Source organism: Myotis daubentonii, chromosome 20, assembly GCF_963259705.1.
Source record: "Myotis daubentonii chromosome 20, mMyoDau2.1, whole genome shotgun sequence".
NCBI classification, from domain to species: Eukaryota; Metazoa; Chordata; class Mammalia; order Chiroptera; family Vespertilionidae; genus Myotis; species Myotis daubentonii.
Window position 1 is genome coordinate 6,598,410 of NC_081859.1, and position 19,116 is coordinate 6,617,525.

General features: G+C 51.1%; 1 protein-coding gene across 5 annotated transcripts in view; it reads left to right on the plus strand.

The window, feature by feature from the left end:
• Positions 1-228: 228 nt before the first annotated feature.
• The window catches only part of TLR5 (toll like receptor 5), a 33,337-nt gene continuing 14,449 nt past the window's right edge, over positions 229-19,116 (plus strand). For 3 of the 5 annotated variants that reach the window (XM_059677759.1, XM_059677755.1, XM_059677760.1), the window contains exons 1-2: positions 229-299; positions 17,144-17,324. The gene's annotated coding sequence lies outside the window, so the exon portion shown is untranslated. Of the gene's footprint in view, positions 300-16,363; positions 16,557-17,143; positions 17,325-19,116 lie in introns of those variants that run through there. The other 2 variants (XM_059677756.1, XM_059677757.1) reach the window with 2 other exon arrangements.

Consider the following 19,116-nt stretch of genomic DNA (forward strand, 5'->3'; position numbering starts at 1 on the left):
CCAGTCTCCTGTCCCCCAAACCCAAAGGGACACTTGGCCCCGCAGCCGCAGGGCCTCCGGGGCGCGTCCCAGGCGCCCCGAGTGGGAGTAGGGGGTCGCCCCAGGTCCCCCAGAGCGGGAACCGGCTACCTGGACGGCGGGGCGGGGCGGGGCGGGCGAGGGGGCGGGGCCTGGGCGGGGGCGGGGCCTGGGCGGGTGGGCGGGGCCGGCGGCTATTTCCCCGCGGGACCGACTGCGCCGCGGGCACCACGGGGACCGGCGAGCGGAGGCGCGGGCTGCGGCGGGGAGACCTCGCGGAGGTGAGCGCCCCGCAGCGCAGGCGGACGGGCGGGGCCTGGAGTCGGGGGGCCGGGCTGCCTGGGTGGGGCGTCCCTTTCCTTCTTGGGCTCTTTCAAGTCCCCAGCCCCGCACGCGGCGTCCCATGTCTGGACCGCGCTCTGCCCCGCCCCCGGGGGCCCCTAGGCGATGTTGGGGGCCCCTAGGCGGTGTTGGGGAGTTTCTTGGCGGTGTTGGGGGCCCCTAGGCGATGTTGGGGGCCCCTAGGCGGTGTTGGGGAGTTTCTTGGCGGCATTGGAGGCCCCTCAGCGGCGTTGAGAGCCCCTTAGTGGCGTTGGGGGCCTCTAGGCGGCGTTGGGGGCCCCTAGGCGGTTTTTGGGGCCCCTGGGCGGTGTTGGGGGTCCCTAGGCGGTGTTGGGGAGTCCCTTGGTGGGGAGGGGGAAGCGGGAAGAATGTGGAGACCTTCTTTCTGCCCCAGCGGCCGGGACACCAGGCAGCTCAGCTGTGGAAATCGCTGCTTTCCCACCTGGGAACCTCCCATCAGACTTTCTCCTCTTCACCTGGGAGGGGCAGGTGGGTTCACTCTCTTCCCTGGGAGTGGGCGACAGCGCCCCCAGCTGGGCCAGGGGACCCCCAAAGACCCCCAAAGTGCGGGGCTGTTCAGCGAAGGCCTTGGACCCCCCACCCGCTGGCACAGGTAGAGCAGCGGCAGAGGCTCCAGGTCAGGGGTCCTCAAACTTTTTAAACAGGGGCCAGTTCACTGTCCCTCAGACCGTTGGAGGGCCGGACTATAGTTTAAAAAAAACCTATGAACAAATTCCCATGCACACTGCACATATCTTATTTTGAAGTAAAAAAACAAAACGGGAACAAATACAATATTTGTATTTGCATGTGGCCCGCGGGCCATAGTTTGAGGACCCCTGCTCCAGGTAAACAGGGTTGGCCTCTGTCCTTAAAAAAATAAAAAATCGATGAAGGTGAGGGCCGGTGGCAGGGCCCTGGGACGACACTTTCGAGGGGCGAGGGTGGGCTTGGCTGGTGGTCTTGGGGTGAGGGCTGGCCCCACGAGGCTGCTGAGGCCACGGGGGAGCGTGGATGGGGGGCTCTCTCCTTGTGGGGGGAGTAGCAGTCCCCTAAGGTGGGGACACCCTGTCCAGCACGTTACCCCACAGTGGCTCCAGCCCAGTGTTGTCAGGCAGACGCCGTGGCTGAGCCGTGACCCGGTCAGGGCCATGCCCTGTTGGATGCTGAGTGCCTCTGGGACGCCAGCCTCTCACTCGGGGCCTGGGAGAGGGCATTCGTGGTGACCTGGGGTTGTTCGGGTCAGCTGCCCGGGAGCCGCCGGGCCCTAGCCAGTCGTGTGGCCTGATCACTTACCCCTACATGTCCTCGGCCAGCCCGAGCCCTGGGAGGGGGCCCACGGTCTCTTGATCTCTCTGACCGCGTCCGCCTCGCCCTTGTGCACAGAACCCAGGGGCCCGCAGCCGCCCAGGGTCCGAGGAAGCCAAACCCTGGGTGGTGGGGTTGTGGGGAGGGCCCAGGCCGAGGTTACAACCAGGCGCATCTGAACAATCAGTGTGGCCGCTTCCGGGCACTGGGCCTGCCTGGCACCCCCATCCTGACCGATGTCACGGGGTCATCCCCTCGGGCGGGCGTTACCGCTCTGAGCAAAGCAGGCGGCTTTGAGGTTGCAGAGCTGCTGGGCTTTGTTTGTTTCGGAGGAACTTGGGTCCAGCTTCCAGAGCCGCCTTGCTGACCCTGCGCGGGGAAGTTGTGTCGAAATCAAAACCGGCCTGTTTGTGTGTCTCTGCCTGCTGCGGACTCCGCAAGCAGGAAACCCCGTGGTGCGTGTGAACTGAATCCCGGTGTGTCTGTTTCGTGTTCGTTTTTGTGGAAAAGAATGCAGAGGGCAGGTCCACATCTGGGGTCAGGCCTCAAGCTTCTGGGGTCCCCGCGCTGGGTATGCAGCCCCCACAGAGCCAAGGCCGGTGTGCTCGGCTGCAGGGGACCAGCTCCAGTGGGAGGCACTGTCCCTGCCCTCCAGAAACTTCCAGGTTTAGGCGGGGAGACAGACCCGGCGCCGGTGAAACCGGTGAGCGCCATGAAGTGGGAAAGTCTGTGGTATCACCTGCTGTGGGAAGCAGACAGCTGGCCCGGCTGGAGAGAGGGCCCAGAGCTGCTAGCTATCCTAAGAGGCATTTAACACCACAGGCAGGCTGTAACCGGTTTGGCTCAGTGGATAGAGCATCAGCCTGCAGACTGAAGGGTCCCGGGTTCGATTCTGGTCAAGGGCATGTGCCTTGGTTGTGGGCACATCCCCAGTAGGGCATGTGCAGGAGGCAGCTGATCGATGTTTCCCTCTCATCGATGTTTCTGACTCTCTATCCCTCTCCCTTCCTCTCTGTAAAAAATCAATAAAATATATTTAAAAAAACAAACAAAAAACCAGTTTGGCTCAGTGGATAGAGCGTCAGCCTGCGGACTGAAAGGTCCCAGGTTCGATTCCGGAAGCGGTTCTCAACCTGTGGGTTGCGACCCCTTTGGCGGTCGAACGACCCTTTCACAGGGGTCGCCTAAGACCATCCTGCAGATCAGATATTTACATGACGATTCATCACAGTGGCAACATGACAGTTATGAAGTAGCAACGAAAATAATGTTATGGTTGGGTCACAACATGAGGAACTGTATTTAAAGGGCCAGAAGGTTGAGAACCACTGAATTCCGGTCAAGGGCATGTACCTGGGTTGCGGGCACATCCCCAGTGGGAGGTGTGCAGGAGGCAGCTGATGGATGTTTCTCTCTCATCGATGTTTCTAACTCTCTATCTCTCTCCCTTCCTCTCTGTAAAAGATCAATAATGTATATAAACAAAAAAATCACAGGCAAGGACAGGGTCCAGCCCAGGAAGCAAGCCCAGGGCTCATAGGAAGCTCTGCTCCGAACAGGCAGGGGACTCACCACCTTCCAGAGACAGCCCCGCCTTCCTGCCCCCCCTCCCGCTCTGTCTCCTGTCACTCATGCCCCCTGCCACCCTGGCGGGTCTTTTTTGCACGCCTCTCTCTCTGCACACCCTCTCCTGTGCTGGGATGCTGTTGGGGAACCCTCTACCTTTGTTGTTGTTCATCCTCACCCGAGGGTACTTTCCCCGTTCATTGATGGAAGGGAGGGCTAGAGACGGAGAGAGAAACATCAGTGTGGACACATCGATTGGTTGCCTCCCTCACCCTCCCCTGCCGAGCCTGCAACCGAGGTACATGCCCTTGACCGGAATCGAACCCGGGACCCTTTAGTCCGAGGCTCGACTAGGGCTCCTCTACCTTTAAATTTTTTTTTCTTACTAATTGAATTGATTGGGGTGACATTGGTCAATAGGAACATAGGCGTCAGGTGTGTGGGTTTCTGTGTTACAAGATCTGTATGTTGCACCGCGTGCCCACCACCCAAAGGCGAACCTTCTCCTGTCACCTTATATTAGGTCCCCCTTCTCCCCGCACCCCCTTCCCTGTGGCAACCACCACACTGCTGTTTGTGTTCACAAGTTTCAGTTGTATATCCCACGTATGAGTGAAATCATAAGGTTCTTAGGTTTTTCTTATTTCATTTTGCATAATGGCGCTATTTCATCCTTTCTCATGGCTGAATAGTGTTCCACTGTGATATGCACCACACCTTCCGTATCCCGTCCTCTATCGAGGGGCACTTTGGCTGTTTCCATGTCTTGGTCACCGTGAATAATGCTGCAGTGAACATAGAGGTGCATATGTCTTTGTGAACAATACATGATTTCGAGTTTTTCGGGTATCTACCCAGGAGTGGGGTGGTTGGGTCGTATGGTAGCTCTGTTTTTAATTTTGCGAGGAATCGCCAGCCTGCTTTGCATAGTGGCTGTACCGTCTGCATTCCCACCGGCAGGGAATGAGGGTTCCTTTTTCCCCGCAGCCTCTCCAACACTTGTTGTTGCTTATCTTGTGGATAATGGCCGCTCTAACAGGTGTGAGGTGGTATATCTCATTGTGGTTTTAATTTGCATTTCCCTGATTGCCAGTGAGGTTGAATATCTTTCCATATATCTATTGGCTGTTCCTATGTCTTCTTGGGAGAGGTGCATTTTCAGGTCCTCTCCCATTTTTTGATTGGATTGTTTGGCGTTGAGTTTTATTAGTTTTTTTAAATATATTTTGGAAATGAAACGTTTATCGGAGCTACTGTTTGCAAATACCATCTCCCGTCTGGTTAGCTGCCTGTTTTGTTGTCCTTTTCTTTTGCTGTGCAGAAACTTTTTAGTTTGATGTAGTCCCATACATTTATTTTTGCCTTTTAAAAAATATATATTTTTATTGATTTCAGAGAGGAAGGGAGAGGGATAGATAGAAACATCAATGATGAGAGAGAATCATTCATCAGCTGCCTCTTGCACACTCCCTACTGGGGATGGAGCCCGCAACCTGTGCATGTACCCTTGATGGAATCAAACCCAGGACCCTTCAGTCCACAGGCCAAGGCTCTATCCACTGAGCCAAACCAGCCAGGGCTATTTTTGCCTTTATTTCCCTTGCCTTTGGGGTCAAGTTCATAAAATGTTCTCTACGACCCAGGTCCATATGTTTGGCACCTATATTTTCTTCTATGTAACTTATTGTTTTGGGTCTTATGTCTAGGCCTTTGACCCATTTTGAATTAATTTTTGTACATGGGGACAAACTACACTGAGTGACCAGATTATTATGACCACCCATCAGTACTTCGTTGGGCCACCTTTTGCCTTCAATACTGCGGCGATTCTTCAAGAAGTACTGATGGGGTGGTGATAATAGTCTGGCCGGTCATAATAATCTGGCCAGTCAGTGTATAATCCAGCTTCATTCCTTTGCATGTGGTTTTCAGTTTTCTGAGCAACGTTTATTGAAGAGACTATCTTTACTCCAATTTGCATTTCTGGCTCCTTTGTAAAAAATCTGTCCATATACATGTGGTTTTATAGCTCGATCTATTCTGTTCCATTGATCTGTGTGTCTGTTTCTCTGCCAATACCATGCTGTTTTGATTATCGTAGCTCTGTAGTATAATTTGAAGTCAGGTAGCGTGATACCTCCAGCTTCATTCTTTTTTCTCAGAATTGCTTTGGCTATTTGGGGTCTTTTGTGGTCCCATACAAATCTGATGAATTCTATTTCTTTAAAAAGTGACATTGGGCCCTAGCCGGTTTGGCACGGTGGATGGAGCGTTGGCCTGCGGACTGAAAGGTCCCAGGTTCGATTCCGGTCAAGGGCATGTGCCTTGGTTGCGGGCACATCCCCAGTAGGGAGTGTGCAGGAGGCAGCTGATCGATGTTTCTCTCTCATCGATGTTTCTAACTCTCTATCTCTCTCCCTTCCTCTCTGTAAAAAATCAATGAAATATATTTTTTTTAAAAAAAGTGACATTGGGGATTGCATTAAATCTGTATATTGCTTTGGGTAATATGGCCATTTTATGTTGATTCTTCCAATCCATGAACACGTTATATTTTTCCATTTTGTTGTGTCTTTTCAATCTCTTTTAATAATGCTTTGTAATTTTCAGTATATAGGTCTTTCATATTCTTTGTTAAGTTTATTCCTAGGTATTTTATTCTTTTGGTTGCTTTTGCAAAAGGAATTGTTTTTTCCATTTCTTTTTCTGAAGTTTTGTTGTTAGTATACGAGATGGTGATGGATTTTTGCACATTGATTTTGTATCCTGCAACTTGACTGTATTTGTTTATTGTTTCTAATAGTATTTTTTATAGAGTCTTTAGGGTTTTCTATGTACAGAATCACGTTGTCTGCAAAAAATGACACTGTGACTTCTTCCTTTCCTATTTGGATGCCTTTTATTTCTTTCTCTTGCCTTGTTGCTCTGGCTAGGACTTCCAGCACTATGTTGAATAGGAGTGGTGAGAATGGGCCTAACGGTTTGGCTCAGTGGATAGAGCGTCAGCCTGCGGACTGAAAGGTCCCAGGTTCAATTCCCATCAAGGGCATGACCTTGGTTGCGGGCACATCCCCAGGAGGAGGTGTGCAGGAGGCAGCTGATCTCTCTCATCGATGTTTCCAACTCTCTATCCCTCTCCCTTCCTCTCTGTAAAAAAAATCAATAAAATATATTTTTTTAAAAAGGAGTGGTGAGTGCCGAGGCCGGTTTGGCTCGGTGGATGGAGCGTCGGCCTGCGGACTGAAGGGTCCCGGGTTCGATTCCGGTTGGGGGCATGTGCCTGGGTTGCGGGCGTGTCCCCAGTGGGGGATGTGCAGGAGGCGGCTGGTCGGTGTTTCTCTCTCATCGATGTTTCTGGCTCTCTGTCTCTCTCCCTTCCTCTCTGTAAAAAATCAATAAAATATATTAAAAAAAAAAAAAAAGGAGTGGTGAGAGTGGACATCCTTGTCTTGTGCCTGATCTTAGGGGAAAAGCTTTCAGTTTTTCGCCATTGAGTATGGTATCAGCTAAGGGTTTATCATATATGGCCTTTATTATCTTGAGGTACTTTTTTTCTTTGTCATTTTTGTAAAATTACAAAGCATAATTAAGATCCCCTGGTATGGGGATTTTTGTGTGTGGTTGCTATTTTATTGAGTGTTTTAATCATAAATGGATGCTGTATCTTATCAAGTGCTTTTTCTATGTATAAGATAAACATGATTATATTTAAGATCATATGTGTTTATCCTTTCTTCTGTTAATGTGGTGTATTACGTTGATTGATTTGCGAATGTGGCACCCCTGGAGTGAATCCCATTTGATCGTGATGTATTATTTTTTGGATGTGCTGTTGTACTCTAGCTGCTAGTATTTTGTTTAGGATTTTTGCATAGTATTCATCAGGGATACTGGTCTGCAGTTTTCTTTTTTGTGTTAACTTTGCCAGTTTTTGGTATCAGGGTTATATTGGCCTCGTAGAATGTGTTAGAAAGGATTGCCTCTTCTTTGATTTTTGGGGAGAGTTTGAAAAGGATAGGTTTCAATTCTTCTTTGAACATTTGGTAGAATTCACTGGGGTGAAGCCATCTAGTTCTGAACTTTTGTTTTTGGGGAGATTTTTGATGGTTGTTTCAATTTCCTCACAGCTGATCGGTCTATTTAGATGTTCCAATTCTTCATGATTTAGTCTTATGAAGATAACCTATTTCTGGGAACTGAGCCATTTCTTCTAGGTCCATGGTCGGCAAACTGCGGCTCATGAGCCACATGCGGCTCTTTGGCCCCTTGAGTGTGGCTCTTCCACAAAATACCAACTTCTGTGCATGGGCCACGAAGTTTCAATCGCACTGTACGTGCATGCCCGCACTTGGTATTTTGTGGTATTTTGTGGAAGAGCCACACTCAAGGGGCCAAAGAGCTGCATGTGGCTTGAGAGCCACAGTTTGCCGACCACTGGTCTAGGTGATTGAAGATGGTGGCATATAGTCTTTCATAATATGCTAGTACGATCCTTTGTATATCTGTGATGTCTGAGGTGACGTCTCCTCTCATTTCTGATTTTGTTTACATGGGTCTGTTCCTTTTTTTCTTAGTCTAGCCAGGGGTTTGTCCATTTTATTAATCTTTTCGAAGAACCAGCTCTCTGTTTTATTCATTTTTTTTTGTATAGTCTTTTTGTTCTCTCTTTCATTTAATTCTGCTCTGTTTATTATTTCCTTTCTCCAGCTGACTTTGGGTTTTTCTTTTTCTAGTACTTTAAGATGTGATGTTAGGTTGTTTACCTGGGGTTTCTCTTATGTCTTGAGATAGGCCTGTAATGACATAAACGTCCCTCGTATTACTGCTTTCGCTGCATCCCAGAGGTTTTGCTATGTTGTATTATCATTCTTGTTTGTCTCATATATCTTTTGATCTCATTTTTTATTTCTTCTTTGACCCAGTCATTTTTTTAGTACCATGTGGTTTAATCTCCTCGTTTTGTGGGTTTCTTTATTTCCTTTTCTAACTTCAAGGCAGCGTGGTCAGAAAATATGCTTGGTATCATGTCAATCTTTTTGAATTTGTTGATACTCGTTTGTGACCCAACATATGGTCTGTCCTTGAGAATGTCCCATGTGCGCTGGAGGAAAATGTGTGATCTGACGTTCTGGGATGAAATATTCTGTAAATGTCGATTTTGTCCATTTGGTCTAGTGTTTCATTTAAGCCGATATTTCTTGATTGATTTTCGGTTGGGTTGATCTGTCTAGAGCTGTCAGTGGAGCATTAAGGTCTCCAGCTATGATTGTGTTTTGATCTGCTTCTCCCTTTAGTTCTGTGAGTAGTTGTTTTATATATTTCATGCTCCCTGATGGGGGAAAAATATATTAAGAAGGGTTATGTTTTCTTGATGTCGTTCCCTTTATCATTATATATATATCCATCTTTGTCTCTTGTTATCTTTGTTGTCATGAAATCTGTTTTGTCAGCTATAAGTATGGCTACTCCTGCTTTTTTGTGGATGTTATTTGCTTGGAGAATCCTTTTCCACCCTTTTACTTTGAATCGACCTTTATCTTTGTGGCTTAGACATGTCTCTTGTAGGCAGCATACGGTTGGGTTTTTGTTTGTTTGGTTTTTGTTTTTTAATTGATTTCAGAGAGGAAGGGAGAGGGAGAGAGAGATAGATACATCAGTGATGAGAGAGAATCATGGATCGGCTGCCTCCTGCACGCCCCACACTGGGGATCAAGCCTGCAACCCAGGCCTGTGCCCTGACCGAGAATCAAACCCTGACCTCCTGGTTCAGAGGTCGATGGTCAATCACTGAGCCACACCAGCCGGGCTGGTTTTGTTTTCTGATCTACTCTGTTGCTCTGTGCCTGTTTGCTGGCGAATTCAGACCATTTACCCTTGGGTGATTATTGGTGTATGAGGATTTCCTACGGCCGTTTTGTCTGTTGCCTTTTGGTAGCTCTGTGCCTCCGCTGGCTCTTTTCCTTTAAGCTTCTGTCTGTTGGTTTTTTTTTGTTCAGTGGTATTCCATACTTCCTTCCTCTGTGTCCTCTTTTTTTAAGCTATATGCCCTGGTGTGGGGATTTTTGTGTGTGGTTGCCATGAGGCTTATAAAAATGAAGTTGCAGCCCTGACCGGTTTGGCTCAGTGGATAGAGCGTCAGCCTGCGGATTGAAGGGTCCCAGGTTCGATTCCGGTCAAGGGCATGTACCTTGACTGCAGGCACATCCCCAGTAGGGGAGATGTGCAGGAGGCAGCTGATCGATGTTTCTCTCCCATCAATCTTTCTAACTCTCTATCCTTCTCCCTTCCTCTCTAAAAAAAAATCAATGAAATATATTTAAAAAATGAAGTTGCATATCACCATAGTTTCTCCCCCTTTTGAGCGCACCTGACCTTCATCTTCCTTTGCCAGTTCAGACCTTCGCCCCTTCCCCTTGTATGTTTTTGTTGCTGCAAATTCTCCTCAGCTACTTGGCGCCACGGGCATGGGTGACGTGTTGTTATTGGGAATGTAAGATTAGGCAGTTGGGTCGAGCTAAACCCCGAGGCCTCGAGGAGTCTGAGTCTAACGCAGTGGCGTGGCGGTACTCAGACCCTTAGCGGCCCCCACTGCCCTCAGGACAGGATGCACGGTCCTCCTTGATGGGGCCCCAGGGTACCCTCTCCGGCCTCAGCTCCCACCCGCTCCCGCCTTGACCTCACACTCCTGCCTTCTGAGCCATCGGGGCCTCAGCTCCTCTCCCCTGGCCATGCCGTGGCGCAGCCCCTGCCAGGAGTGCCCGCTGCCAGCTCTAGTTTATTCCTGATGCTCCGGGCTCGGTGTCTCTGCCCCGGGTGCGGAGGTGCCCTGGGCTGGCTGTGTGTCCACGTCTGCTCTGCAGCCTGGTGCATGTCCTCCAGCAGCGTCCCCCCCCCCCCCCCCCCGTGGGTGCCTCCCTGCTCAGGACTGAGCTCTCCGAAGGCGGTGCTTGCCTGTTTCCTTACGAAAGCCCCTTGGCTAACATCTCCCCGAGAGAGTCCCCAGTATACACATATCCGATGGCCGATGCAGCCAGGGTAAGGAACGGGAAAGGAAGGACAGCTCTGGAGGCGTTCGGAGCGGAGACAAACAGGACTTGGTGGTTAGTTGCAGAAGGAGAGTCAAGAAGAAGGGAGGCCTCACACGTGACCTGGGTCCCTGGCAAGGGAGGGTCCGCTCCCGCCTGGCGTGCAAAACGTTTCTGTTTTTCAGAAGATTTCCCAAATTCAAAATATTATTAAGTCACGATGGGGCTCATTGAATCTGAGGTTATAAAGGGACACCCAGATAAGGGTGCCCTTTAACCGGCCGAAATACCCACATACTTTGAGTACCCGTGAGGTCAGGGCTCGAAGGAGATTTGGGGAGCAGAGCAGGGAGGTCCCACTTGTGAAAGCAAGTGTGTCCACTGAGGAAGAAGCATAAGCCAAGATCAAGGTCTTGGGGAGAACAGACAAGCTATGGGGGAGGGGTGGGAGCGGGAGAAGGAAAGGAACTGGTGGAAACCACAGCCAGAAAGCTAGGAAGAAAATCAGGGACCCCAGGGGAAGAGAGATTCCGAGAAGAACTGGGCGGCCAGCCCTGGCCGGGTGGCTCAGTTGGTTGGAGCATCGCCCTGTGCACCAAAAGGTTTAGGGGTTTTTTGGTTTTTTTTGTTTTTTAAATATATTTTATTGATTTTTTACAGAGAGGAAGGGAGAGGGATAGAGAGTTAGAAAGATCGATGAGAGAGAAACATCGATCAGCTGCCTCCTGCACGCCCCCTACTGGAAATGTGCCCGCAACCAAGGTACATGCCCTTGACCTGAATTGAACCTGGGACCCTTCAGTCCACAGGCCGATGCTCTATCCATTGAGCCAAACGGGTCAGGGCAAGGTTTAGGGTTTGATCCCTGCTCGGCACGTATGGAAAGCAACCAATCGGTGTTTCTCTCTCTCTCTTTCCTCCCTTCCTCCCTCTCTAAACAATCAATAAAAACATATCCTTGGATGAGATTTTTTAAAATATATATATAGATAGTGAAAGCTGTCCGTGCGAAAAAGAGAAGGGGAGGTGCAGATAAGAATAGACTAGAAGGAGGCGACCTTCAAGAGGGTCGCTCCCCTGGGAAAGCCAGATCTCATGGGGTCAGAAAGAGGCTAGTAAATGGACAGGGGGAACCTCGGGTGGAATCTTTCAGCGTCAGGTCCGAGGAATGTGGCCACGAAAGAAAGGATAGCCTGCCTCAGCAGGAAGTGGGAGTGGACGTGGACGTGTCAAGGGAAGACCACAGAGATCTGCCCAGTGGGAGGGAGAGAGGAGCCCATGGGTGCTGAGGAACTTGGATGAGTGCCCCTCTCCACATTTGACTGTGTTTCATGTCAGCTTCCCTCCCCTGGCTCCCCTCCCCCGCAAATGTCCCAGAGAACTTGGACTTTGGGTAACCGCCAACATCATGGAGTTGCTAAATGCAACGTTAGGATGTCGCAATGCCGAGAGGGTTGGCTCTCAGCTCTCTGGCCTGAACTTGACTCAGACACCCTCAAACTTGACTTTTCCTTCCCACAGCGGCTGGCCAGGCATTTCCTCCTTTGCTGTGCACAGGTTAATACCAGCACACACGCCAGTAGCATTGACTCTGAGCCAGTCGCTGTTCTGAATGCTTGTGAGTGGGTCTCATTTTCTTAGTCTCATTTTTTCAGATGACAAAAGGCAAGTTCACGCCTTCAGGTAGATGAATGGGCCTGTTCCTGTCGCTACCGCAAGATTCATAGTCCCGGCCCTGCTTACAGCATGGCTTGTCCAAGGCCACCAAGCCAGTGATCTCTCTGGACCCAGTTCCACTGGCGGCTAGACTGGCTCTCACGGTCAGTAAGCAATCAAATAGTCAACAAGTAACCTGCTACGTGCAAAGCATTGCAAGGGGCCCCAAAATATGAGCTGCGTGTCTCATCTCATTCAATCTTCAGAACCCCTCCGTTTTGTAGACAAGGAAACCAAAGTAGCATTTGAGCTCAAACCGCTGTAATCAAGGCAGGAACTAGGCCCTTTCTGCCCTTGAGTGGTCTGAGCTCCTCCTCACCCTGGTCAGAGACATAACTGGTTCTGGAGACACATGCTCCCTGACTTGGGATTTTTAAAAAAATATATTTTATTGATTTTTTTACAGAAGCAAGGGAGACGGATAGAGAGTTAGAAACATCGATGAGAGAGAAACATCGATCAGCTGCCTCCTGCACACCCCCCACTGGGGATGTGCCTGCAACCAAGGTACATGCCCTTGACCGGAATCGAACCTGGGACCCTTCAGTCCGCAGGCCGACACTCTATCCACTGAGCCAAACCGGTCAGGGCCCGAGTTGGGATTTCTTGACTTTACGCTGGTGCGGACAGCCGTTCTGTCTTTCACTTCCGGTACAGTGGTCAATGAATGACAACAGGCAGTCAGGACTCTGTTACCACAGGGGCTTTGTGTTAGGTGGCGTTGCCCCACTGTGGGCTGCTTCAGGCTTCTGAGCACCGTTCAGGTGGGCGGGGCGGAGCGATGACGTTTGCTAGGTTGGCTGCATTAAGTGCATGTCGGGCTTACGGTGGGCTTGTTGATGGGTTTGTTGCAGGCGGCGGGAAGGGCACCAGTGGTCTGACCGGTGGGGCAGCAACCTCCTCAATACTTGGGTTCTGGGTAGGACAGAACTCAGAGTGAGACCCAACCTGTAAGAGAACATTTATTGGGTAAAAACTGCAGAGGTAGAGAAAGGAATTCCCAGAAGCAGTGGGCTTAGGAAACAAGCTATATAGAGGTAAAGGCAGGCCCTTGGAGCTTGGGGAGTGAGGAAGCCAATGGTAAGTGCCTGGGGGGGCAGGGAGGGGGGTGGGGGGAGGGAAAGGCATGGGTGTGCTCCCTGGAGGGAGAGGCACTGGGTCCTCTGTCCTAAGGGTGTTTTTTAAAATATATATAAATAAATATATATATATATATATATATATATATATATATATATGTATATATATGTATATATATATATATATTTTGATTGATTTCAGAGAGGAAGGGAGAGGGAGATAGAAACATTAATGATGAAAGAGAGTCATTGACCGGCTGCATGCTCCACACTGGGAATTGAGCCCACAACCCAAGCATGTGCCCTTGACTGGAATCAAACCCGGGACCCATCAGTCCGCAGGCCAACGCCCTATCCACTGAGCCACACCAGCTAGGGCTGCCCTGGCGTTTTAAGGGCAGAGATTTTAGGGGAGGTCCCAGGAAAGCGCTTAATAGAACAGTCAGCGGCTTTCCAGGTGTGTCCATCAGGGCTGTGGTCTCCTCTGATTGGCCAGCACCGGGGGGTGGGGGGGGTGGGGGGGGGGGTCGTTACTCCCTGCAGCTGCCCCTGATGTCAGCCGTCTTGTTGCTTCTCTGGGCCCGGAGCTGAACCACAACTGAGGCCCAGACGTTACCCAACGTGCGAATGAAAGGGTAGAGCGTATGCATCTCCAACCAGCTCAGGTGTGCAAGAAATCCCACCTCTCCCTTTCTTGTCTCGCTATCAACATTCGTTTGAAGCCTCTGGCAGGACCAGAAACCACTGCGGTACCACCCTTTGGTGTCTCTTGTGGGCGTTATGCGTTGTCAGGACCTGGGGCAGAGCGGGGGGGGGGGGGGGGGGGTTGGGGGGGGGAGGAGTAGATCTTGCTCACCAGGCTGGTCTGCGCGTTGCCAGTGAGCACACCCTTGCCCCACTCCCCGCCCCTCCTGCTTCCTCACGCAGCCAAACTCTGAGGTCGTGCCAAAGTCCTATCCTCCTGGGACCCATAGACCTGCTTTCACTTCCTGTTTCTTCGAGCCTCTGGGCTGTCCCTCCACCCCTCCCTTCCTCCCTGCACCTCCTGGAAAGCTCTGAGTCCTTGGCCTAAGGCCAAGTTGTGAAAGGCAAAGCCAGGAGAGCCCACAAGCTCATTCTGGGTGTAGTCCTGCCTCGTACCTGGCCGGGGGCAGTGCATGGGGAGAAAGGAAAGGGGGGAGGGAGATTTCTACCCACAAAGTATTATTTGCCCCCAAAGCAATCCTCTCTGAGAGTAAATCCTTGGGGGTGGGGGTGGGGGGGAGGTGGGCGCAGAGGTAGATGGCTACCTAAGGCCCGGGTATAGATGGATCCGTTTTATTGATTCATTTTATTGGTACATTCATCGTATGACTTCCCACTAGATATTTTCACCATCTTCTCTGACACACTTGCACATTTGCCAAGAGGGAGGGTGACGACGAGTGTGCTCCTAGGACAGCGGTTCTCAACCTGTGGGTCTCGACCCCTTTGGCGGTCGAACGACCCTTTCACAGGGGTCGCCTAAGACCATCCTGCAGATCAGATATTTTCATGACGATTCATCACAGTAGCAACATGACAGCTATGAGGTAGCAACGAAAATAATGTTATGGTTGGGTCCCAACATGAGGAACTGTATTTAAAGGGCCAGAAGGTTGAGAACCACTGTCCCAGGAGGAGTGTGCCTGGGTCTGACGGCCGTCACACACTCAGCAAGTCTCATTAGACTTTACGGGTCCATCCGGCTCACCCGCGCCATTGCACACACAGACACAGGACAAGGGACCAGCCTTGTCAGGGCACCCAGACGGTGGCGGAGGGGGCTGGGTCCCAGGTTTCCCCCTCCCAGCCCAGTGCTTTTTCTTTTTTAAAATATATTTTTATTGATTTCAGAGAGGAAGGGAGAGAGAGAGGGAGAGAGAGAGAGAGGGAGAGAGAGCGAGAGGAAGAGAAACATCAATGTTGAGAGAGAATCATTGATCGGCTGCCTCCTGCATGTCTCCTACTAGGGATCGAGCCTGTAACCCGGGCATGTGCCCTGACCTCCTGGTTCATAGGTCGATGCTCTACCACTGAGCCACGCCGGCCAGGCCCAACCCAATGGCGTTTGCCAGGATCCCAGGCATCCTGGCAGTTACACCCACAGGAAGTCGGAGCCAAGTCTCTGGCTGACTCCACCCCCCTCAGAATGAGGCTCAGCCACCCGGCCAGCCTGCCCAGGGCAGATTCCACGCTCCAGCCACCTCGCTGGGGGCCCGGAACCTGGGCACAGGGCAGGACTGGTGCTTCCAGCAGGGGTGTGGGCCCCAGCCCTCCCTGGCCCTGAGCATGGTCCCTGGGTGCAGCCAATGGGATCATCTTTCCTCCTCTGCACCCAGCAGGCACGGAGACCCTGGGCCACTCCTGCTGGCCTGCCGCCCTCTCTGCCTCCTCCGCCCCCACCAGCCTGTGTCTCCACAGCTGCAGAGCAGGCTTGATTTTATACCCTCCCCCTCCCCACCCAGGTTCCTCTTGGTGCCTTCAGGCTCCAGATCCCTGCCAGGAAGGTTCTCAAGTGTTTGCTAACCTCTTCTCCCATTTCCATCCTCTCTGTATGACAGATCACAGTTTAATAAGGTTTTTCTTCCCAGTCCCTCCACCCACCCAACTGCTTCCACTTTGCGTCACAATCCAAATGATTCCTGCTGCTCTTAGCAGACTGTCCCTGTCGTTACTTTCAGGGATGCAATCTGGGACCCCCAGCTCCTGGCTGCTCTGCTCCGACCCTGCAGCTGCCCATCTTCCCTGGCAATTTGCTTTGCCCATCCACGTGCCAGCGTTCGCCGAGTTGCATTCAGGAAGGCTAGCAGAGCAAGAGGTGTTAATTCTCTAATTGCAAATACTGGTGCCTGAACCCAAAGATAGGTCGAGATGTGCAATTCCTTGGTGAGCTATTTCTCACCAAGGACTTTAAATGCCAGCGTTCGCCGAGTTGCATTCAGGAAGGCTAGCAGAGCAAGAGGTGTTAATTCTCTAATTGCGAATACTGGTGCCTGAACCCAAAGATAGGTCGAGATGTGCAATTCCTTGGTGAGCTATTTCTCACCAAGGACTTTAAAAAATGTATATTTTTTCAAATACATTTTTATTGATTTCAGAGAGGAACAGAGACGGGGAGAGAGTTAGAAACATCAATGATGAGAGAGAATCATTGATGGGCTGCCTGCTGCACGCTCCCCATTGGGGATCAAGCCCGAAACCTGGGCATGTGCCCTGACTGGGAATCGAACTGTGACTTCCTGGTTCGTAGGTCGATGCTCAGCCACTGAGCCACGCCCCCGGGCCCCGGGATTTTAAGTGTGGCGTGCTAGCAGTGTGTTTTCAATCCTCGCCCGGATGGAGTTCTTTCTTTGCATCAGGTGCTTTGAAACCGCGTGCTCACGAAGCGTTCATTTGGGTTTTCAGCGGCCTGTCTTGAGACCATCAATGTCTCCGGCTGCTGTTCTTGGTGCTTGTGGTTCTGGGGGACACCCTCCTGCAGGTACTGGAGACCATCGGGGTTGCTTGCACAGAATTTCCCAGGGGTGCCGACCAGAGGAGCACCAGCTCCCCGCCGTGTGCCGAGCAATTCCATGTCCGTCCCTCGCGGTTCCCCTTCAGTGGTTTCTAAAAGGAAGACGTTCCGGGTGAGGCGCCGTTGCCTAGATCCGTGGTCGGCAAACTGCGGCTCGCGAGCCACATGCGGCATTTTGGCCCCTTGAGTGTGGCTCTTCCTAAGCCTTAGGAGTACCCTAATTAAGTTAATAACAATGTACCTACCCATATAGTTTAAGTTTAAAAAAATTTGGCTCTCAAAAGAAATTTCAATCGTCGTACTGTTGATATTTGGCTCTGTTGACTAATGAGTTTGCCAACCACTGGCCTAGATGTCTGTCTACTTAACACATGGATGGATCACGAGAATTCTCGTGTCTTCTGTTCTAAGGCTTGTGGCCCATCATGAGAATTCTTTAAAAAGATATTAGCTTGTAAGAACATGTGGTAAATAACTTCAAAATGCCATGGGTATTTAATTTTAAAGCATGCCTTTAGCATTTATGTAAAACGTTTTTTGTCCTCGTTCCATAGAAACTTACCTGGCCCCCAGGTAAAGCTGGCACTAGAACTACTGGTCCGCAATCCATTAAGCGAGCAAGACGTAACGGAGGCTTATGTATCAGTGACCGAGCGTCTGGTTCGGGCACGAGTGTCCTCAGATGCCCCCTGGTGATGCTTCCTGGGGGCAGTAAGAACAGTTACGGTTGTTCAGGTGAGTAGACGGTGCTGGCAGAGGGCACGCACACGCTCAAGGTCACGCGTCTGTTACCTTGTGGAGCTGGAGTCTGAAGCCAGCTACAAACTCAGTTGTCATTTTGATCCTTTAAAAATATCAAAATTGTGCACACTGCACAACAGACAGAGCCCGAGGGTGCACGGGGCGGGGGTGGCTACATCCTAAGGCGCGTGCCCAGGAAGAGACAAGGATGCCCTGGTTTGAAATTCAGGGGTGATGCTCTCTCCCGGGCTCCTGAGGAGTGGGCGGCCTGCTGGGTGCACACCACAGGGCAGCAAGCAAGACCAACTTCCGCTGAGAGCAGCTTTTTTAAAAAAATACATATTTTTATTAATTTCAGAGAGGAAGGGAGAGGGAGAAAGAGATAGAAACATCGCCCTAGCTGGTTTGGCTCAGTGGATAGAGCGTCAGCCTGCCAACTGAAGGGTCCCAGATTTGATTCCGGTCAAGGGCACATGCCCGGGTTTCGGGCTTGATCCCCAGTAGGGGGTGTGCAGGAGGCAGCCAATCAATGATTCTCTCATTGTTGATGTTTCTCTCTCTCTCTCTTCCTCTCCCTTCCTCTCTGAAATCAATACAAATATATTTAAAAAGATATATATATATATATATGATGAGAGAGAAAATCATTGATTGGCTACCTCCTGCACACCCCACACTGGGGGATCAAGCCCAGATACCCAGGCATGTGCCCTTGACCAGAATCGAACAAGGGAACCTTCAGTCCGCAAGCTGATGCTCTATCCACTGAGCCAAACCAGCTAGGGCTGAGAGCAGCTCTTGACCTCCATTCCCCGAAGCTCAGACTCTCCTGCGGGCTCCTCCCCTCAGCCCCAGCCTTAGGTACGCCCCCTGCTGGTCTTCAGGAGAAGCGCCTGTCCTGGAATGAGAGAAATCGCACCCAAGCGCTGGTCCTTTACCCTTGGGGCTGAGAAGAATTGGGGGTGACTGTCTTGGTAAAGGCCCACTTCTCAGAAGTGATCGTTGACAGCTTGGGCGTGCTGCACCCCAGGAGAACGGGGCAGCCCGAGCAGTGAGCAGGGCCTGCCGAGAACAGTCCCTAAGTTCTTACCATCAAAGTGTGGTCAGGGAGCCAGCGGCCTCAGTACCACCCGGAGGCTCATTCGAGATGCACGTTTCAGCGCTCTCTCCAGGCACCTCGGACGCAGAGCACCTCTGAGGCTCTGGATCTGGCTCACGCTGGAGTCGATTTCTCTGAAAGATCAAAGGTGACCACTGAGTGTGCAGGTGGATGCAAGTGCTAGTTTAATAGGTGCGTGGCCCTACGCAAATGCTTGGCCTCTCTGAGCACCAGTGGAATTTTCTGTAAAATAATGAAAGCACTAGACGCCTATTCAACGTTTAGGATCCTTCTGGCCCTAAATCTGAGACCTCATAATTTCCCAGTGACCCCAAACCCAGCCATAATTTACCCGGCCGTACCGCTTAGAGCAGTGGTTCTCAACCTCCTGGCCCTTTAAATACAGTTCCTCATGTTGTGACCCAACCATAACATTATTTTCGTGGCTACCTCATCACTGTCATGTTGCTCCTGTGATGAATCGTCATGTAAATATCTGATCTGCAGGATGGTCTTAGGCGACCCCTGTGAAAGGGTCGTTCGCCCGCCAAAGGGGTCGCGACCCACAGGTTGAGAACCGCTGGCGATCTTAGCTGGTTTTCCCCAGAAATCTGCACGCTCCCTGCTCACCGGAGACCATGGATCCCCCTCGCCCTTGTGCTGCGTTCCCAGAAACCACGTGTCCAC